The following is a 24,173-nucleotide window of genomic DNA, read 5'->3' on the forward strand; positions in this document are numbered from 1 at the left end:
ATTGAAAGAAATGTTTTTAGTATTTTTTAGAACGTGATCACCTGCATCGTTTTTTTGTTGTACTACTGTATTAGCCTAGGCTAGTCATAGTGGCGAGTAACTTAGACTAACTCTATGGTTACCCTAAGAGCAAGTACTACCTCTGTCCTGGTTTACTCTTCCTATTTTGTAGTATCAAAATTTGACCATAGATTTAACTGACAAAATGTTAATGCATGTCACTAAAAATTATATCGTTGGATTCGTATTTAAACATAATTTCAAATGGTATTATTTTTGTTGACATGCATTGGCATTTTCTTAGATAAATTTATGGTCAAAATTTTACACTAAATATGAGGTAGTACAAAAGTGGGCTATAACAGCCCTCCACTATGTAGGCCAAAACACGTGCCAAATTCACTTGTGATGCATTTGGCATCACCTACTTTGCTCCGGTGCCAAATTAACTCACGCAGTGAAAAAACACTTGTGTGGGAGAGGGAGAGGACTGAGGCAATAAAAAACACATGTTTGGGAGAGTGAGAGGCTGGTGCAGTTGGTTTGATTGATTTGTTTATACATGTGGATTTGTGTGCACAGCGGTGCCAACTCTCTCACATCGCTAGAGTGGTGCCAAAATCTTTTGATTTTACATCGATGCGTATTATGTTGCATACTTTTGAGAAATATGGCATCAACCACATAGTGGAAGACAAAAAATGCCCAAGCTCTTCATGTGCTCCTAGGTAAATGAGAGGAAAGAGAGAGAGAGAGTGAAAAAATATCGCTAGCCAGCCAACCCTATCGTATGAGCGAATGATATTGGTACCTCTTGATGACACGGCAATCTTATATAGCCAGCTGCTCTAATATGTTATCTTCTTTTGCAGATAAAAAAGACCTGAAAGTGAAAAATGTGCTGCAATACAACAATGTCATCGAATGCCCTGATCTCCATCTTATAGAAATTGATTTGATCGACTACCGAGGTAGCACGTCTGAGATTAAATTGGCCAGGTTCTTCATTCTGGAGGCAAGTGTGCTCAAGGTTTGGCGTTCTTTGCTGCAACAATGAATGGCGTGTTGATCACCGCAAGCGTCAAAGCCTAAATGACAAAGTCTCCGCAGAAGCTGAATTTGTTCTTGAAACATCAAGTGGCTAGAGACTCGAAAATTTATTTGCCCATTAGTGACTTGTCAGGGCAGTGGATTTTAGTTTGTACGATAATGTTGCATCCACCTAAAGTAACAAAAGTTCTTACATAAAATTCCTAGTAATTCCATCTTAGTAGGTGCAGCATTACTCCTAACATTTGTAATATTAGTTTGAAACTTGTAATATTGTCGTGTCCTATTCCTGCGTTTTCAAAATCCTGTGAATCAAAGAGGTCCTGAGTTGGTGATGATGTTGTGCCTGCCGTCTTTCACCAATAGCCGTCGGATCTAGATCTGACGCACACAAACCAAACTTCTACAGTTTTGCAAAAAGATGCCCGCACTTGTTCCCCAATTTACAAACAACTCCTTGTCTCTCATAATCAGCCTTATCTCCACCCAACCACATCTAGAAGGCCACGGAAAAATATGGTGCGATGGCCGCTGCCGGCGTCGTCCACCCCCAATCTTGGTGTTCCGTGCAATGCACGGGCATCTACACACGGGAAATTATGTATAACATGGCTAGTTGTAAGCAGGCTAGCTCTACATCCATGATGATAGTGATTGCAGGCGGTGAGGCCGACTTTGGTATGCCGAACACGGCACCTACAGTCAGGTGTCATCTCCGGTGCAGGGTCTTGTCACTTCACTTTGAGGAGGAGCACGTAATAATTTGACCAACGGGTAGTACAGTACTACTACTAGTACTAGCACCACCGTCCGGATTTAGTAGTACTACCACGTCCGTTTGGATTTAGTATTTGACTAGCAATATCTAGTAATGCATGTCACAAAAAATATACTACTCCCTCTGTAAATAAATACATGGTGTATTGTTTTTTCGTTTTTGAACATAGTTCCCCATGATATTATACACTGTCCCTTCCGGTAGATGGCTCAAATCTGAAGTCTCATCAATCAGACTACTATTGTACTCACCAAGCACTCAGCTCGGTCAGCTACCAACAAAAAATGCAATCAAAGACTACTATTGTACTCCCTCCGTACTCGTGCATTAGTCACATTACGAAAGCCAAATAGTAATCCCAAAACTTTTAGGCGCGGTGCATTAACTACCCATCTCGTTCCCTATTTTTTGCCACGAAAAAAGAAATCACCCAATAGGAGACGTGCGGTGCGTAGGCATTCAATGACTTGAGACTACTTAGCACAACATTTTTGGTTACATGCATTAACATTTTATTAGTTAAATCAAAGGTCAAAACTTGGCGCAAAATGCAAAGGGGACCAATTAAGCAGTAAACATCAAAGTTCTCTCGTTTGTCCCCAACTAGAGGTCCCGTGAGATGACTATACTACACCGGCACGGAGGGGGACGCATCTTCATTGACTTACTGCACCTGCCTTTGGGTGTATGATAGGTGGGCCTAACAGGTGGCTGGCCCACCTGTCATACAGCCAAAGGCAGGTGCAGTTAAGGCACCGGAGCTCGGTCCCACAAAGGGAGGGCCGAGGAGTAGATGGACAACACACACCTGAATGCAACGCAGTGTGCAGTTCTCATACAAAGGCTCCCCTCCAGTCCAATCTACGAGATCCTACGCACCTACGCACCCTAACCAAGGGCAAGAGTGATCATTCCAATCGCAAGATCAGTTGACTACTCCCTCCGTTCCAAAATAGATGACTTAACTTTATACTAACTTTAGTACAAAGTTAGTATAAAGTTGGGTCATCTATTTTGGAACGGAGGGAGTAGAAGCTAGACCCATGGAGGCGATCAGCGCGAGCATCAGCCGAATGTGCCAGATGGTCCACGACACTAGCTTGCGGCCCGGCACCAAGGAACGTCTCTAGGTCGTGCTTGAGGCCGCCAGGGCAAGAGGCCACTTGGACGACAACTTCGTATCCTTGCTCAACGAGGTCCTCGTCGGCTTCCTAGACAAGTTAACCATCGTCAAGAAGCTCACGGACGACCTTGACGTATGCCTCCAGCCCACGCGCCCAGGCTCTGTGATGCCCGCCACCCTCAACAACCTATATGGTGACAAACTCTTCGACGCACTGGTGGCCCTACGACTGGCCACCGTCGTGCTGGAGAATGTCCACCTCGAGGTCGCGGTCGCCGCGCAACGCCTGGCGCAGCAAGACACCATCGACATAATCACCCACGTCTACACGCAAATCATCCACAAGGACCACTACGTGCAAGAGGAGGACGATAGGTCACTGGCCTTCTTGGACCGCAGGGCAACCTTGGACAACATTGTTCAGAACCACGTTGAGCTCGCCGCCAATGCCGTTGCTCCTCACACATCGGTTGCTGACCCAGTGCACTAGGGCATGAGCATGTAGTTGATGTACGTATCTTTATCGTTCCATCAAATCCATGTAGTAGTATATGGTACTACTAGTAATTATCTTACCTTTCTCATCAACTTCATAATTTTCGTACGTACTCCATGCATGAACCGCGCCAGAACCAAACTTCTCATTACTCTAGGGAAAATCGTTAATTCTATCTATCGGTCGGGCCATGAAGCAAAACCAACTTTTACAAGTTAGAAGTTCAAAAGGAAAATCATGTCGTGTTCGCATCGCACCCCCACATGGTTGGTCCGGCACGCCGCTCAAGGGGGAATGCGTGTTGTGTTGCATTTTCACTTACAAGTGGGACCGCAGTTGAGCAAACCGACTATTGGGAAATCCCCATCCCGCCCACTGCGCGATGGCTGAGAAAACAGGAGGGAGAAGAGATGGCTGTAGCACGGACTCCAAGAAAATTGGTGTCAGATGGGACTCGTGTGGCTGGCATGTGTCTTACTGCTAGACGTGAATGCTAGTTATGTCCCATGCCACCCCACTATATCGAGGTGCTAGTTACGTAGAGCGAACACATTATCTCCCTAGGAGTACGGTACACCACTAATACTAGTCACATTGTCACGAAATTTCCTGGAGTCCATGCTCAGCCCTCCTCTCTCTCTCTTCTCAGCCAGCCAGCAAACACGCGGAGCCCATCGTCTCTTTGCTCACATGCGGTCCCACATATCATTGAAAATGCAAGAGGACCCACTGAACCTACACATCTTTCACCTCGACGTGCTAGTGATGAAAAACAAATCCAATAAAGATCTTCGGTGGCCACTTTTGGAGTTACTCAAGAGTAAGATTATATTTACAGTTTAATCCAAGATGCACATCATGTGGCTTCAACTAGCACTCCATTTTCTTGCATGACACGACCTAGATGATGGATGTCCCACGTGTCGGCAAAAGGAGGAAGAACTCGACCAAATCTTCTCCACATTTAGATCGGAGGAGTAGGAAACACGGCAAGCCCTGTGCCTACATCATACTATGTACAAGCCCACCTCACGTAGTCACGCTATCACCATATTTCTCGGCCTCCGTGCGACACCTAGCTCTAGTTGATCTAACCAGAACTAACTCATGTGCTAGCATACTCCAATATCCGGTTGGCTCTATGTGATGTGGCAACTTCATATAACCGGATGCTGGCTATACTACTACGGTACTCACACTCCAAGAAGTGAGTCGAAAACCATTCATAAATTGGGTTTATGAAATGCATATGCGAATGTACCATTCATTACATACGACAACTCATCAACACACAATGACAATGAGGATACATGTTGGATTATAGATTAGTTCCAACAAAACATTCTAGTAAATACTGAAGTTTTCATCAGACAAAAGTTGTCAAGCAAGGAAATGAACTTCAACTCAACCAATCCTCGGCGTTGGAAACACTTTATTAGAACCATAGGTAAGCCTCTGGGAAGGGCCAGCTATTGTCAATCTCGAGACCAACGCAGGACTGAACATCTAGGCTGAAGCGGCCTATATTAGGAGGCATATTGTGAGGGCCATGGTAGGGAACCATAGAAATGTCCAAGGTATAGATACAGTTGCTTCTCATAAACGGTTGTAACGCTGTGCCAACAGCAGCTGGATCGCCTTTCACCATCATTGGATAGTTTTGTCCAAGGAAGAGCGAGTTTCCTCCAAGACTATCAATACTGAACCAGGGAGAAGGTGTTGGCGCTAGCACACTAGTATCCATCCCGACTACCGTGCAATAGATGTTGGAATGTGTCCGGAGAGTGCGACCATGTGACACAACACTTGCTTTCTTAGTGGCATCAGTAGTGCCCTATATATAGACAAGAAGAGGTGATCCATCGGAATAAGTTGTCAGGCGCCACTGAGTATATGGGTCCTGCTCGTCCTCATACTCGTGAGCATCACCATCTTCATCTACCCCTTGGTTATAAAAAATTTCAAGTATAGGTGGTGGAATGTTCACAGGACCTTGGAAACAAGAGAAGGTTAATTAGTAAAGGGAAACTAGATAACTTAAGGTGGAAGAAAAATGTACCGGAAGCATCAAGATTCCATGCAAAAATAGTGCCACGAGTGGTGGCAGCAAACACAAGAGGCTCGTATTGAATTGCATCACAGTACTCATCCGTGTACAAAAATTGATTTTTGAGCGATATCCATTGAAGCGTGGAAGTAAGGACGGCAACAAGCTTGTCGAAGATAGCAACAACTTCATAGTTCGTGTAATCCCAAGAGCAGTTGGGAACTCGACAAATTGCTATCTTCCATAGACGACAGTCACCATGATTGTATTTGAACGTACGTAGATCATCTGTGTGCTCAACCTCAGGGCAGTATGAGATATTTGGAAGTGGAACCTGGTGACGAGTATACACATTCACAAGTTCCCACTCATAGTTGTACCCAATATAAACAACCCAATCTCCATTTGTGCCTGCCCAGGCCTTACCCTTAAGCGATGGCATCTTAACATCACATGTATCATTATCAAGCGGCATCAACTTGCACAAGGCGAGGCTTCCATCATCCGCGCGCAAGCGAGCAGGGTCATGGCGAACAAGATATGGGAGACCAAACCGCTCCTAGACCCTCTTGGGTTCTTTGTAATGATGTTATTAGTTGAGTCGAGAATTGTCTTGAACGAACATGTCATGCTAGCCGAGGTGATGACCTGGCCCCGATCAATGAGTTCCTCCACCACATCATCTTTCAGATCAGGGCAAGAATAACGGGGTCGTTTCCGGCCTGTTCCCTCCATGGAGAAGATGAACGAACAATGGCAGAAGGAAGGGTGAAGGAAAATGGAGGAGGGAGGAAGAGCGTGCGACAGCAGTTCCAAATCGAGAGGGAAAGGTGAAGAAGCGGTGGATGGTTGCCACAGTACACAAAGAGGCTAGTGGGGAGCGGACGGTTGCCACAGAGGCGAGACACTGACGACAAGGCCGTCCTGTCAGACCTAGCGCCCGCGCGGGATGGCCTCTGCCCCCCACACGATCGAAGCCACTTCGCATCCCCACACAGTTGGTCCGCCATGCTGCTAGGGAAACGCGTGCTGTCTTGCATCTTCACTTAGGCCAACTCCAACACGTGCAGCTCGAACGCGCACTCGCCCAGCTCCCTTTCCCTCGACGCCCCTGAGCTACCTAACCACGGCTACCTATTTTGCGCACCAGCGACCGGATTTGGAGCGGATTAGGTCGGGCTTGAGCTTGCCCGGCTGTGGGAGGCCGCGCCGCACCATGGACTGGCCGGGCACCGGGCCAGAAGGCCCCGGCAAGGCCGCAAGGCCACATGCAGGTACTGACTCCTCCTCTAGCTGCTCGGATCTACACCGTCGGTGGTTCGCCGGCAGATACATGAATGGCGGTTGGTCGGGCTCGGTGCTGGCCCAAAAGCTCGTCGGTGCACCGTTGCCACTCTTTACATGCGACGACGGCCCAAAGAAGGTCTTGTGCCGCGTGTCTACAATGTCGGAACATCCCGAATGGGTGTTCATCAAGTTCTCAATCAATGGGGTATGTGCTACTTTAGCTTCGGTTGTGCTCTCAGATTTGACTAGTTATGCTAACTTAAAATTTTATTGCGTACAATGGATGCAAGTTTTGGTATTGGGAAGAAGAGTACATCGATATATTGATAGAGCGCTATTTAGTAGATGTTCTAGCAATTTTAGCTAACAAAGAGGCTAGAGATGAGACTAGTGCACTTGTTGATAGAATAGAGGCTAGACATGAGACTAGATGTGAGGAAGCAACGTCTACTTCTTTACACTCGGAGAAGAAAGAAGCACACAAGATCGAGCCTCCGCAGATCAACAATGAATGCAACGAGAAGGCACTAATCCAACTTATAGGAGCAGTTATGGAAGTTGGATATCTTCTAAAATGTATTCTTGTGGTTCTTGTTTTCTTTGGTCTTGCTTTTGTAGTCAAAATTTGGTGATGTATTTCCATGTAACAAAAATCAATGATGAAAAAAAAGTTAAGTGTTTGCAAAGAAAAATGTACGCGGATGGGATGCGGCCGGGATGCATCCGCGCATTGGTTGCACGGCCACCGCATCCGAGAAATGGCCACGACACGACCCCATTGCCCTACCGAAACGGACAAAATCCCGGCAAATGAACATCCATTTGGGGTCATGCACTGGAGTTGGCCTTACAAGTGGGACCGCGGTTGAGGAAACCGACTATTGGCAAACCCCCACCTCGCCCGCCGTGCGATGGCTGAGTTAGAGAAATGAGGATGTTGAAGGGATAGCTGTAGCACGGCCTCCAAGAAATATGGTGTCAGATGGAAGTCGTGTTGCTGCCGTGTGCCGTACTCCTGGACGTTAATGCTTGCTTTGGCCCATGCCACCCTACTATATACCGAGGATTCGAGGTGCTGATTACGTATAGCAAACACATTAACATATGGCCCACCTCACATTGTGGCCAAATTTGCTGGAGTCTATGCTAGGTTAAAAGTGTTCTTTGTGAGAGTGGATGGCTGGTCTCAAGTTTCAAACTTGTTGTATTACGTATACGTAGACGTAGAGACAGTGCAACAGTTTTGAAATTTTCAACCCAAACATCAGAATGCAATTTCTACAGTTGATTGGGCTCATTCGAGGACCTATGATAATAGGATTCGCAGCTATAGTAAAAACACCCGCCCGACGTGCGAAGCATGTGAAGCTAGTACAAATAGTAGTACTCCACTATTGTTGATTGGACTCATCCGATAACCTGTTGCAATGCATGTACAATTATGTATTCGGAAAAAAAAATTTGCCTCGTCGCAGCACCCACTCTGAGAAGTGACTCGAAAGCCATTCATAAATTTAGTAAGTATATCACAGACATATCTTTTAGCATTGCATACAATAGGTCATCAGCCCACGACGACAGCGAGGATACATTATAAGTACTAAAGTTTTCAACACACACAAAATAACAAGCAATGAAATGAACTTCAGCTCAACCAATCCTCGGTGTTGGAAACGCTTGCTTTGTACCAGAGGAGATTCTTTGGGAAGGGCCAGCTATTGTCAACCTTGAGACCAACGCAGGACTGATCATCCAGGCTGAAGTGGCCTATATCATGACCCATATTGTGATAGCCACGGTAGGGAACCATAGCAATGTCCGAGGTATAGATACAATTGCTTCTCATAAATGGTAGTAATGTTGTGTCAACAGCAGCCGGATCGCATTTCACCATCATTGGATAGTTTTGTCCAAGGAAGAGCGAGTTTCCTCCAAGACTATCAATACTGAACCAGGGAGAAGGTGTTGGCGCTAGCACACTAGTATCCATCCCGAATACCCTGCAACGGATGTTGTAATAGGTCCAGAGAGTGCGACCATGCGAGACAACACCTGCTTCCTTAGTAACATCAGCAGTGCCCTGTATACAGACAAGAAGAGGTGATCCATCGGAATAAGTTTCCAGGTGCCACTGAGTATATGGGTCCTGCTCGTCCTTATGCTCTTGATCATAACCATCGTCATCTCCCTCTTGGTTATAAAATTTATCAAGTATAGGTGGTGGAATGTTCACAGGGCCTTGGAAACACAAGAAGGTTAATTCGTAAAGGGAAACTAGCTAACCAGCATGCATGTGGATGAAACAATTATAATTACGGTGGAAAATGAACGTACCGAAAGCACCAGGATTCCATGCAAAAACAATGCCACGAGTGGTGGCAGCAAACACAAGACCCTCGTGTTGGGGAGCGTTGCATGGGAACAAAAATATTCCTACGAACACCCAAGAAACGCGGTTCATGTAGTCGAACATCTTCGCGATCCAATCATGACCCGTCTCGCGAAATCCCGATCCAAGTGCCGCAAGGACGGCACCTCCGCGCTCAACACATGTATGGCTTGATGACGCCTTCACCTCCTCGATCTAGCGAGCGATGGTGAAGTAGTAGCTCAAGTCCTCCGGCAGCACGGGGACGTGGTGGTGGTGGTGGTGGCGTAATCTCAGTAGAGCTTCGCTAAGCGCTACGGAGAGGAAGAGGGATGCGAGGGAGAGGAGAGGTAGCGATGTGGCGTGGAGATGTGTTCTTGGGGTGTGGCTGCCCTCTCTCTACCTCTCTATATATAAGGGAAGGGAGGAGGGGGTGGCGCCCCTAGGGGGCAGCGTCCAGGGCAGATGGGATCTCCCCTAGGGTGACTTGCCCCCCAAGCTAGGAGGTGGGAAGCCCTAGGGGGCACCCCCAACCCTCCTGGTTACGTTAGATCGTGTGGGGGGGCGATCAACCCCTTAGTGGGCTGGTTTTCCCCCTCCCCTTGGCCCATGGCCCCCCCAACACTTGCCGGGGCCCCCTGAAACCCCTTTCGGTGACGCTGGTCATCACCCGGTACCCCCGGAATAATTCCGGGGCCCAATACCCTTCGTCCAATATATCAATCTTCATCTCCAGACCATTCCGAAGTTCCTCATCATGTCCGGGACTCCAAAAAACCTTCGGTAACCACCATAATCACTCAACTATACTCATATCGCACCAAACGTTAAGTGTGTAGACCCCGTGGGTTCGAGAACTATGAAGACATGACCGAGACACCTCTACAGTCAATAATCGATAGCGGGACATGGATGCCCTTATTGGTTCCTACGTATTCCACGAAGATCTTATCGGTCGAACCTCCATGTCAAGGATTCAGCTAATCCTGTATGTAGTTCCCTTTGTCTATCGGTATTTTACTTGCCCGAGAATCAATCTTCGTATCTCCATACCTAGTTCAATATCGTTACCGACAAGTCTCTTTACTCGTTCTATAATACAAGATCCCATGACTAACTCATTGGTCACATTGCTTGCAAGCTCATTGTGATGTTGTATTACCTAGTGGGCCGTGAGATACCTCTCCGTCATACGGAGTGACAAATCCCAGTCTTGATCCATCCCAACTCAATAGACACCCTCGGAGATACCTGCGGAGCACTTTTATAGTCACCCAGTTACATTGTGACATTTGGCACACAGAAGGCACTCCTCCGGTGTCAGTGAGTTGCATGATCTCATGGTCATAGGAACATATACTTGACATGCAGAAAACAATAACAATAAACTTAACACGATCATATGCTACGGTCATAGTTTGGGTCTTGTCCATCACATCATTATCCCAATGATATGATCCCATTATCAAATGACAACTCATGTCCATGGCTAGGAAACCATAGCCATCTTTGACCAACGAGCTAGTCCAGTAGAGGCTTACTAGGGATATGTTGTTGTCTATGTATCCACACATGTATTTGAGTTTCCGGTCAATACAATTATAGCATGGATAATAAACGATTATCATGAAGAAGGAAATATAATAATAACACCTCGTATTGAATTACATCATAGTACACATCCGTGTATAGAAACTAATTTTTGAGCAATATCCATCGAGTCAAAGTATGAGGGACGGCAACAAGCTTGTCGAAGATAGCGAGAACACAAGCATTCCTATAACCCCAAGAGCGGTTGGTAACTCGACAAATTGCTATGTTTTGTAGATAATAGTCACCATGATCATACTTGAACATACGTAGAATACCGGTGTGCTCAACCTCTAGGCAGTCTGAGATTTTTGGAAGTGGAACCCGGTGACGAATGTACACATTCACAAGTTCCCACTCGCAGTTGTACCTAATATAAACAACCCAATCTCCATTTGCGCCTGCCCAAGCCTTACCCTCAAGCGATGGCATCTTAACATCACATGTATCATTATCAAGCGGCATCAGCTTGCACAAGGCGAGGCTTCCGTCGTCCGTGCGCCAGTGATCAGGGTCACAGGAAGAAGATAGGGGAGATCAAACTGCTCCTGGACCCTTGGGTTCTTTGTAATGATGTTATTAGTTGAGTCGAGAATGGTCTTGAACGAACCTTCCATGCTAGCCGAGGTGACGACGTCGCACTGATCAATGAGTTCCTCCGCCATGTCATCTTTCGGATCAGGGCAAGAATAACGGGATCGTTTCCGGCCTGTTCCCTCCATGGAGGAGAAGAACAAACAATGGTAGAAGGAAGGGTGAAGGCAAATGGAGGAGGGAGGAAGAGCGTGAGACATCAATTCCAAATCGAGAGGGAAAGGTGAAGAGGCGATGGACGGTTTACACGGTACACGAAGAGGCGCCCCGGCCTACATAGACGTCCGTTCGAAAATTGTACAAAAGTACTCGCCGTCGTCTCACTGACATGTTGGAACGGGACCACATGTCAACGAAACATGGTGTGTAATTTCTCGTGCAAAATGTGATCTGGCCGCATTGGCCCCAAGTGCCGCATTAGTTATCGACCTTTATTTTTTTAATGGCATGCAATTCAGTTTTGAAGCACGACTAATTGGTACTGTATGCAGAAAAAATACAAGCTACTCTACCACTACTCCACCTCTAGTACTAGTATCAATAAAGATATATAGGTTGGAGCTTCAGCGCTTTCTTGCTAAGGGTTGCCCACTTGTTTCTCACAATATCACCCTCTCTCCAGATCTAGAAAAGACGACCTCTCTCTCCCTCCTCATTGGTGGTCTCAGATCCACCGAGGAAGAAAAGGACATGCAGCGTTGACGCACTCGTCGGCGACGAACAAGGTGACGCACTGACGACAAAGCCGTCCTCTCATACCTAGCCCCTGCGCGGGATGGCCTCCGTCCCCAAGCTCCCTGCCATAGTGTGTACGGAGGACGACGACCACGAGTGAAGCCACTTCCTGCCGACCCTCAGGTATGCTACCTCTTTTCGAACCATACCCTTGTTGTATTGCCCCATCTGCCACGTCGCTGCATGTGGATCTTTTTCCACTCCACCATCTTCCCAATGCGATATCCTCTGCTCTGCTGGTCACGTGGATGAAAACCTTAATTTGCACTATTAAAGGAAAACCCTACTTCATGTAGACTAATCCATGTCTGGGTTGAATAAGGAAAGGTAGGGAGAAAGTATTATCCAAGAGACTAGGCATCGAACCCGCACCTAGGTTGAAATGGGGAAAACAATAGCTAAGGAACGAATCTCGTGTATCTTGGTTGAAAAAGTGTGAAAAAGGGTAGAAAGGGATGAGAACGCAATAAAGAATTACCAGGTCAATTGGTTTGTTGTCCCCACATAGGAAAAGGTGGCTAAAGAGAACAAAAATGGGACCTAATCCACATATGCTGCTTGGATATTTTTTGCTCTAGGCACCACTCTATGCGTCTGTGGAGGTACATCGTACTGGTGCGCCACTGCTCTTATTGCCACCCATGCTCTTATTGCCACTTTTTTGTTGTTAGTATAATGCCAGCGGTAAAGTCAAACAATGTTACTGCTAAAGTGATGCCACATTTAACTAATGTCGCATTCAGTCTAATGCCACCCACAAATTTAAGCAATGCCATTTAATGACACTGGATTATTTCAGGGTTAGCTATTGATTGTGGATGTACTAAAGATTTTTCAACTAAGGCACTCTAATGTTGTTGCACAACCAGTATACCAACAATGAAACTTGTTACTACCTTCAGATTTTTGCACTGTTAATGCATATAGATTACATACCTCACTTTCATGAGATAAGTCATTTTTTTGTACAGTGTCACCAAAATGACAAGGCGCTGATGTCATTTTATTTTGGTTAAATTGCACAAAAAATTACGAAGAGAAGAGGAAAGGTCAAGAGTGGGCACCTCCTCCTCCGGCTGTTCTCTTGATACATTTGATCAATTATCAAGATTGGGATAGCAATTTTTCAAGTCCCCTTGAGTTTGAAATGATATTTACCTTGAAGGTACATGATTTGCATTTTTATACTGTCATTAGTTAATAATGCTAGTTACCTTCAGACTTTTGTATTTGGTTTAATGTTTTTGCACAGCTAGTATACCAATGTTGAAACTTGTTACCTTTACATTTTGTATTGCTAATGCTTATAGAAATCATCCAGTCCTAGCTTATAGAAATCTGGTCAGTAAAACCATTGTACTGTACCCCTTAATAAAAAACTACTCTACTGTTGCACTAGCCACTGGATTAGTGTATATTTGTACTATTCGAATGGTGTTGCATTAGTGTATGGACATATATAAAGTGTGGCAAGCTTTCCCAGATATGTGCTCAAGAAAACTACTACCTGTTTTTCTAAATACTAGACGTTTGGGTACTTTAAATTGAACTGCGAATATGTCTTATATTAAGGAACAAAGGGTGTATAGTTCACTCAAATTATCCCGGTAAAGCTAGTCACACCTTTGTTAAAATTAATGTTCATTATGTTATCGGAGGAGGTTTGTATGTTTGTCTCTAATGCCTGTCGATTACATATCTGACATCACGATGTAATGTTAAGTCATTTCTTTTTGTATAGTGTCACTGAATTGTCAAGGCGGTAATGGCATTTTATTTTAGTTTGAACTACACAAAATATGCTTAAAAGAAGAGGAAAGGTCAGGCATGGTTCACTTTTTCAGAAAAAACTATGTATGACTTCCTGACATCAGTTGATGTTGCCTTATTTATTGCTTCAAACAGGTGGTTAGAAACAGTCTTGCAACCTTTTTTGGAATGCTTATATTTGTGAGTCTATGCTTCAACTAGTGCCACTTTTATAGTAATCACACTTTCAATATATATGCAAACTGGGATGCTCGATTTTAGTGGAACTGCACAAAAAGTCCAAATGGTTCAACATTAGGAGCATGTTTTCTTCCAAACCTTTATATCCAATTGGTGGCACTATGAGCTATTCATCACTAAGGTACATGGTTTGCTACTATCTTGCTATTCTTTTTGTACTGTCATTAGATAGTAATATTAGTGGTTTGCATGTGAATTTATTGGCAGGGTGCAGGACATGATTCAATGATTGGATGCTCAATTTCGGTTGTATCGATTTCACCTCTTCCATCACTGCGAACAGGGATATCCTTGGTCTGATGAAGAATAGGTGCTATATTTGTGCTCTGAACCAGCAAATCAATTCAGTATGAAATTTTCCAGGGCAAAACATGACAGTATCAAATTGTCCTGTGCAAAACATGACAGATGCTAAGCGGAAGAGGCGTGTTTAAATCGAAAATACAAGTTGGGGTATATGTTTAATAGCTGGTTGACATTTGTGCAGACAGATGTCTTCCTGAACAAACAAAGTGACCGCAATTTTGGTGGAACTGCACAAAAGAATAGTATAGCCACTGCATGCAGTGCCATTTGAAAATAGACACAGAAAGACTGGATAGTCACTTCATGGACTGCACAAAAGTAGTATTGTACTATTTATTGGCCAACACTAGGTGCTTCATTGCTTTGGTCTGATTATACAATGGGCATCATTTTGCCTAAGTTAAAGTTTGTATTCCTAAAATAGTCTCGCCTTGTGATCGAGAAAAGACCAAATCATATTGCAGTGGATGTTCCTCCGTCATGTGTGGTTCATTCTCATGTTTCCAGTGTGTTGGTGAAACCAACTACGTTTGCAAGAGGAATTGTAGACTTCACAAACAAATTTGTATTTCACTCTGTATTGAATGTTGGCCCGGAGAAGCATCCATGTTAGTAGGAAGAACAAATGTTTTTTCTAGATCTTTGCTTTTGGAGCTACATATTTGTATATGATCTGTGAATCATTGAGATGCATTAACATGTTACTAGTTGGTTGTGAATTTGGGCTACTAATGTGAACATATTACAATGCCAGGCCTGTGAGTCTCGTGTGAACATTTCGAACGGACCGGCTCTTACTACTGTGCACAACATGATCCTCTGTGGCCTTGCTCTGCCCAAGATTCGCGGGTGGCAGGATGCATTGTGGCCACGCCCCGTCTCCTCATCATTATGAGGTGCTAACTTCAAGGGAAAGGAGGTGGTCACCTGCTAGGAGCCGGCCTCTTTGGAGACCGCCTGCAAGGAGTCGGCCCACCTCATGGCCGCCCTCTGGGCTTTGCTGCCTTCTAGGAGCCGGCCGCTTGGACCAGCCGGCCCAAAGGAGTCGGCTCATTGTCTTTGAGGCTTGAGGGGCATAGCTGGCCCCGATGTCTTGAAATACCAAGGGGAGCAGATGAGGCTACCCACGATCATTTACTCCGATAGTAGTCCCCGAAGCTGGCGGGGCGCCGTGGCTGAAGGGGTGAGGAGCCCCAACAGCTTCCTACTCCGAGTGGTCTGAAAGAATTGATTCGTCCGTCTTCTGGAGTGCCGACAATTAGGAGTCGACAGTATTCAAGCACGCGGCCTGGTAAATTTGAAACACCCGCGATGAGTCGGACGACTCGCCAGCCGGATGGTTGGCCCGCCGCCCATTGCTTGCCCGCCACGTGGTGCTAGCAGGCTGGGCCAGCCTGCCAGGCCACACACACGACGGGGCATCGCCACGGGCCTGGGCCCGCAACTACAGGGCCTTGGCACGCGCACGGATCCGCTGTGGTCGGGGCGAGCGCTTGGGCTTTCGTGGCAGTCATCCTGCGCCTTAATTGGCATGGCAATCGTGGGCGCAGTTAATCCCACGCCCCCTACGTTCGTGCCTCCTCGGCTCCGCCGCCTTGGGCTATAAGTAGGGGAGGAGGGGGGCGTCAGACGCACGCGCGCCCTCCGCACTCCTGTCCTTCTTCTTCTTCTCACTGTTGCCGCGGCACCCCCACCTCTTCGCCGAAGTGCTGCCGCAGCCCGTCATCGCCGAACTTGTCTTCTCCTCAGCGCTGCTGCGCCGCCGCGGACTCACGCGCTCGTCGCCACAACATGCCTCTGTTGACCTCGAGCTCTCATGGCTCGCGAGCGGGCCGACGCGTGGGACGACTCCAATGTCCACGAGGATCACCTTGCCTACCTCCGCCAGACGTGGCAGTTTCCCGACGAGAATTACATATGGTTACGCGTCCCACTTGAGATGGAGATCTCGCCGACGCTGGAAGACGGCGAACGTGTCATCTTTCGGTCGCATTTCCTTCGCGGCCTTGGCCTACCGGCGAGCAGTTTCTTCCGCTCTTTTCTCTAGTTCTACCAACTCCAGCCGCACCACCTCACACCGAACACGGTGGTGCTACTGTCATCCTTCGTCACGCTCTGCGAGGGCTACCTCGGCGTTCTCCCCACCCTTGAGCTCTAGGGGAAATTCATCTACACCAAGCTCAGCACCGCCGCCAAGAAGGAGGCGACTCAGTGCGAAGCCTTCATCGCGCTGCGGAGGCCGGGCACCGGGAACTGCTTCACAGCCATCAGCTTGACATAGTCGGTCAAGCTGTGGCAATAATCTTACTTCTATGTCAAGAACGTCCACGCGACGCTTGACTTCGTCAACCTGCCGGCTTATAGAGCCGGCCGACCAACTAAGCCCCACACCAACCGGACATTCCAACCTAAGACGATGTTGGCCGCCTCCTCCGCCGCAATCGCCCGGCTCAAGGAGATGACGGAGTCAGAGGGCCTCAGGGCCTCGGACCTGCTGACCGCCATCGTGGCGCGCCGGGTGCTTCATCTTCAATCCCGGCCTCACATGATCAGTCGGATGAGCGGGCATGGAGACCCGTGCCGGATGTGCACCAAAGAGATGCCGGACACAGAGGTGGCCCGGCTAGTGAACCACATCTCAAACTGCAAACTCTCAGAGGCGGAGTGGCAGTTCGGCAAGCAGCCGTACTCCCGCGCACACCCGCCGCCCGTGGTATGTTCTCAACTCTTTTCTCTCTCTTTATTTGTTGGGTTCTACTTTGCCGCCTGATCAGTCGGTCACGATGCAGATTTTCACAACCCAGTCGCCAGTCAACGCCCTAGAGCTGGGTCACAAGTACCTGTCGGACCGGGTAGTGAGTGACGCGGACAACCCCGACTTGGGGGCGGCCGCCCTGGAAGAAGATGACGCCACAGATGGAGGTGGCGAAGGAGGCGGCTCCGGAGGTGGCGGCATCGTGGGTTGGCCGGATGACAACGAGGAGGAGGACGAGCCATGCTGCCCGCATGGCACCGACAAGGCAGGCGCAAGCCCCTCGGCCGTGCCGACTGCACCAGGCGGCGCGCCGAAGCACCGACCTGACTCGCTATTGTTCGGCAGCCGGCCGAAGAACACGGCCACTGCGACCAGACAGCGGGAGGCCGCCGTGAAGGCAGCCCAGTTCCATAGGGCCCTAAAGCAGCCGCCGATGATGTCCGCATAAGGGCTTTCTTTACCTTGCATTTCCTTTTCTTCTGTCTTTTCTTCCTTTCTGAGTTTCTTCTTATCTTGTTTGAACAGGGCCCCGCTCTCGCTTGAGTGGGCCGCCTCTACTTACGTGATCGGTGGGGCGGAGGTCTCCACCAACACCCGCCGTGTGGACCCGCTTGCCGACCTCCGGGAAGCGATGGAGAGGAACGCGCGCGAGGAGCGGGAGGAGGCGGAGCGGCGGAAGGCGGCGGCGGCCAAGGCGGTGCAGGCGGACGCGGAGGCGGCGCCCAAGGCCCAAGCCGACGCCGCGGCCAAGGTCTAGGCGGACGCCGCAGCCAAGGCCCAGGCGGATGCGGCCGCCGAGGTGCAAGTGGAAGAGGCCACACGCGGCCAGGCTCCGCAACTTATTGTCCCTCTATGTGCCACGCCACTGGCGCCAGACACCCAGGCGCCTGGAGGAGCCGGCGACGAACAGCTGGTCGTGGAGAGGGGAGGAGGCGATGCCATCATTCTAGGGGCGGAGGTGCCCCGTAAGCGCCGATTGTCGAGGCACAAGGCAGTCGGCCTGACGTGCTGCTGGCGCCGCCCATTGGCGGTGAGCTAGTGGTGGGGGCGACCCCCAAGGTCCGTACTGTGGTGCATTGGTGCGTGGCGAAGGTGATCTCGGCGCCACGGCCACAGGACATCGAGGCCGCGAGCTCGTCGGCCTCAGACGCAGAGGCCACCAGCGTCGTCCCGCCAGAGTGGTCGCCTGGGGGTGGGATGGGCGTGCCGAACAGGGCGGTGCAGGACATCCAGGCCCAGCTTCAGGCCCAAGGCGCTGCCCTCTGGCAATACACGAAGGCGTTCCTGTCGACATGAGCAGCCGTCCGGGTACGCTCCTTTGCTTTATTTTTGATTCTTGCAATCTTCTGTGGGGGCGCGCTAGCGCACCCACTGGGTGTAGCCCCCGTGTTCCGGGCCGGCTGCTGAGTAGGCGGCTTGGAACATAAAGGTAAGTTCCGAGTGCTGACATTTTCTTTTCTGTTATTGTCTTCGTTGCAGGATAACCACAATATCCGTGCGGCCGCCTTCAACTCCCAAGTCCAGGAGTTGGCCAAGCATACCGCCGCGTTGTCCGACAGCCAGAGTAAGCCTCCAACTTTTCTCTTTTGCTGGGGTGCGTCAGCAAACCCGCTAGGTGTAGCCCCCGAGATTCGGCCGACTGCTAAGCAGTCGGGCTGGATCTCCCGGCAACCACTTTTCTTTTTGGTTAACTTCCTAATTGTCTTCTTTTCTTTGCCTTTGCAGGAGCTAACTTCGCCTTGCAGCAGCAGCTGGGCGAGGCCCAGACCGCACTGCGTGCCAAAGAGGAGTGTAGGAAGGCAGCCTAGGAGCACGACCGCCTGGTCAAGGAAATGGCTGACCAGGCTGACCAACATAAGGCGGATCTTTAGAAGGCGAAGGATAGCAATGATGCCTTCTAGGACAAGTTCGAGACTGAACACTCAGGCTCGGCCGAGAGCGAGAAAGCTTTGTCCGATGGCTACGGCGAGATTGAGGACACGCTCGATGGTAAGTAATCCCTTTCCTTTCTTTCATTTGCCGACTGTCATATGAGTCGGCTTCCGGCTTAATGCTTCTTTTTTCTTCATGCTTCCCTGGCCATGTCGTCTCCACCAGACATGCCATCGAAGGTCGCCGCGATGAGCGAAGACGAGCTGGAGCAGAAATTGCGCCCAACGCCCCTCGGACCCTTGCCGAGCAGCTTCTCGCCGTTCAAGCTCGTCTCCGGCTGGCTCATCAGGTGCTCCACCATCTGTAGCGTGTCGGAGCCCAGGTGGTTTCCGCCCTCTGGCCAGGTGTTCCAACTCTGCGCACCCATAGTCATACCGCCGAATGGTTAGAGGTGGCTGTCGGCTGCTTCGAGGCGTGAAAGGGCTCCTCAGCTCGGGCAGGCGCGCGGCGGGCCTTTGAGTTTGTCAAGGCATGGTATCCTGGGCTGAACCTAGCCTAGTTGGTCATATTCCGACAGGAGGCCATGGAAGAGCTGGCGGCAGTGGGGCCTGCGCTCATTTGACACGCGGCGGCGATCGCCGAGTACACAAATACCGGTGTCTTCCTCCCCGAGCTGGACGAGGAGGGTGCCGAGGTGCCGCCGAACTGGTTCGGGATGAACCCGACCAACGACGAGGACTCGGTGGAGGAAATCTCCTCTAGCGACGAGGGCGAGGATGAGGAAGGCACAGACGGTGAAGACGACGCACCAGAGGATGGAGCAGACTGCCAACCTCAGCTTGATCGAGCATCGAACAATGAGCCGCGCGCGAGTTCGCCGACTACTGTCGATGGTGAGCAAGCCGATACTCGCCAGACGGCCACCCTGCCAGCCGGCGCCGCTGACTCCACCGACCTGCCGGACGCGGCTGTTGCTCCTCTGGCCTAGGCAGCCAGTTTATTTTATCTTTTCCTGTTTTGGTATTCTCTTGAACAAACTTGTTAGATTTGCGCAATTCCACCTGCTGGGGGTGTATAAAAACTTTGTTGAATGTTGGCCAAGGGCCTTTTGTAATGTAAATTATTTTTGACGAGTTCTAACTCGTCTTGCTTTTCTGCTCCTTTGGCTTTTTTTTGCCGCCTTCCCTTGGCTGCCGCCTTGCCAGCCAAACAGCGGCTCTGCGGTCTGTGGCTGGGTCAAGTACTTAGCCATTTTTTGGGAAGGCAAGTACTTTTGGCCGTTTGGAACGTAGCAAGTTAAGTGAGAAACCATCCGGCCAGCTGCTTAGCAGCCGGCCGACGAGGCGAGGAGCCGGCTTGGCCTATGTGAGTGCTTTTCTCCTTAGCCATTTTTCATGTGAGCACCATTTGCTACCCTTAAATCTTGCCGGCCAGACAGTCGCTCTGTGAGCTGCGGCCTATGGCGAGAGAGGGCTTAGGTGCCGGCACATTACTTGTCCGACTGCAGGTAGCACCGACATAGTACAAGGCGGCAAGCCCCCGGGCTGAGTGGTCGAAATCGGTGGCAGGCAAAATAATGAAATAACACAATCATAGGCATAAAACTTATCATATAGATAAAAGGGTAGCCCCCGAGTGCTCCTCAAGGGCCCTGATGTCTTAGATCTTTACTACAAAAGGTGTGTGGTACATACTGCGTCAATTGTAAAAATATTCGGAGGAGATTTGCATTCCATGGACACTCCGGTTCCTTGCCAGAGTCATCTCTTGTGGCACCTCGATCCGAATGGAGCAGGGGGCCTTCGCACGTCAGCCCAGGATAACACCTGACGCACGACAGGTCCATAACACAACATTCCAGGTACAAGAATATTCATCAAATACATGTAAAGAAGATTACATCATTGATGAATACAATCATCTGGCATAGCCCTAAGGCTATTTAAATGGCAGTGGAAATATATTTAAATGGCGGCAGAAGTCTTGGTTTGGCGGCTCATCAACTCTGGCTGGGCTCCACAACTCACAGGACTAGCAAGGTTACGGCCTAGCACAACGGATTAGGCGAACAATTTGGGTATGACCTACAAAACTGGCATGACACGCCAGGTCAGTACATTGAATGTACTTGCAAGACAACCAATTACATATCATCAAAACAAGCAGAAGACAAAGCAAGAACCAAGCGCATGCGACAACCTGTCTCATATCAATTACTAATCATGGCATGATATAGATCAACTAAACATGAACAACATCGTAACATCTACTAATCATGGCAGTAACATGGCATATTAAAACATGCTTCTTACATGGCAACAGTAAAACATAGCATATCATCTCAATCATGGCATAATTTTCACATATCAATCAAAACATGCCATGGCATCATGAAACTATGCTGAATATAGACGACCGGTCATCTTCAAATCATACATAACATGTTATCTTTATGCACTACTATCTGTCATGGTTCTTTAAATGCAAACAACAACATATTACTCATGCAATGTAACCAAACTTGTGCACTGAGTCCCTCGGACTATCTTACCAGTAGGTTGCCTCGCAACCGAACGGTGATCATGACGAATCACAAATGGAACCACACTCGGTTCAACGGGTTAACTTGTAACCAAACGGTGATCTTTCCGGTGATCACAACCATGACCAACACTTGGTCTCAAACGGTGATCTTTCCGGTGATCACAACCATGACCAACACTTGGTCTCCAACACGCACCGAGACCTCGTCTCGTGATCAATATCAAAACATTGTCTTGACTTCTCACAACTATCTCATAGTCCAAGTCAACACATTCTTGTTACCACATTAATTAACTTAATTATTTTAGGTTTATCCTCCATTTCGACCAAGACCCGATAGTGTGACCTACTATGAACTGTGTTGCTATCAATAGACTTTATAAACACTCTGCAGAGGTAGCGCACGGTACCCACACCACGGAACACATGGCCTCGCACTCCCATTCGGGTGGACCAACGATGTTCCAACAAAACCGACCTACTTCCATGACACTCTCCCTGCTACTCCGACTCCCCACTAGGCTAAGTCCTGGGTGGCCCCGTATATACCAAAGACACCAACGGCCACCGTCGTGGCAAAACGGCCACCATCATGGCAAACAAAATGGTCCCACACGGGGACATGAGCTCAAATACAAAACCAGGCACACAAGGCTTATGTCCGCCTACCTGATCAGGGTAACGTGCGCCCATAACCTTCCCTCTTTGGAGGCACCAGCAGGAGGCACGACAATAGATCGCATTAGGGCCTTCCCATAAAGGCAAAATGTGGCTGCACTGAAGAAGTTTGATTTGATGGAACTATGACACGATCCCATCGATGATGGAGGAGTTTTGTTATTATTAAGTCATATTATTATCTTCTCCATCATCATGAACATATTTAACATGAATGCAACAATGAGCATGCAACATACAAATGCATGGACAAAATGTCAAACTTCTCAAGTGCACAACTAATAACATAGGGAACATGACATTACCAAGTACTAGCACATCAACGGTGCATTACAATTAACATAGCCTTTTATAACGATGTCATGAAAATAAAGTAGAGTAGTGACAAGGCATTATCAATAATTACTTTATAATTAGCATGGCAAAAGATATCATAAAAACATAAGCATGCATGATAATCCTAACATAATAACTGCAGACGAAAACGATAAGGAGCAACTGTCACTACACACACACACACACGAGGTGCAAGCAAAGTCAACATGCAAGTTCAGGGCTCATGATAAGAGGTTGGCTTGCCTGGGGTTGATAAATACTCCGAGAAAAATGTGTGAAATGACCACGGAAAGAGTTGCCGGAAACAGTTCTATCTCAGAGGGGGCTGTTTACGGGAAAGGGAAAATTGGCATTTTCAGAATTTGCAAACATCGAGAAAATGATCCCACAGAAAAGGGCTCGATGAACAAAGAAATTGAGCGTTGGAATCACCTCATTCAGTGTTACAGGTAAAAAGATACGGACGTTTAAAGCTCAGGGACTAGTCTATAAAAATACTTCGACAAACAGGTCCCTGGTAGTTTAAACAGAACGTGTAAAAATACTTCGACAAACGTATTTCCTGCCGAAGAAGAGGAAGAATACGCTTTTGGTGATTGAAAGCGCACTTTCCAGGAATACGCTTTCGCGTGGGGAAAGCGGCTTCGCGGCGGGGGCGCTGCCACTTATCCGACGTGGCGCTGGGCCAGGCCCTTTGGTCGCCGACAGGTGGGGTCGCGTGAGGTGGGGCCCGCCTGGCCTGGTACTTCAACCTCCGGCTCAGGAGCGAGCATGGCCGAGGGGAGGCAGCCATCCCGACAACGATCGCCGGTGCGTCCGGCCACCTCTCGAGGCGCACGACCTACCCAGAAGATCGGGGTGGAGAGGCGCATTAGATGAGAGTAGCTGCTGTCGCCAACGAGCTTTGTAGAGGAAACAGCAAGGCCCGCGGCGGAGAGGGGATTCGGTCGTCGGCGGACACGGGGCTACGGTGGGGAAGAGGAGAGCCGAGGCCACGGGGAGGCTCGCCGGAGCATGGGGGATGCATTGGTGGGGGTGGAACAGCGAGGGAAGCTCGGGATCACCAGAATCTAGAGAGACCTGTGGCGGCGACCATGGGGGCAATGGAAGTGGAGGAGCGACTCCGGGGACGAGAGGTGGGATTGGGGAGGCATAGAGAGGCGGGGAGAGGCTGCGGATGATCTCCAGAGGGGGTCGTGGCTGCTGAAATAGTCGGGGCGAGGCAGCCGAGCCGGTCGCTGCTGAGCGAGTCCGGCCACGGCTCTGTCGGCCGCAGCAGTCACGGGGGCGCACAGGAAGGCGACGAGGAGGGTGCGGATGAGCGCCAGGGAGTCATGGAGACGAGCAGCGCTCGGAGACGAAAGGAGGAAGAGGACACCGAGGAGGAAGGTGACGGTGCACAGGAGCGCACTGTTCGGTCATTGGCACGGCTCGCCGGAGAAGAAAACGGAGGGGGCAAGAGGTCCCGGGGGAAGACGACGTCGAGGGGGAGCTGTTGGGCATTCATGGCGAGGCAAGAGCCGGTCGGAGCAGCGCTACCGACGAGAACAGTGGCTAGAACACCATTTTGGGCTGGTTACACTCGTGGTCACCACGGACAACGC

Source organism: Triticum urartu, chromosome 6 (genome assembly GCF_003073215.2).
Source record: "Triticum urartu cultivar G1812 chromosome 6, Tu2.1, whole genome shotgun sequence".
Lineage (NCBI taxonomy): Eukaryota > Viridiplantae > Streptophyta > Magnoliopsida > Poales > Poaceae > Triticum > Triticum urartu.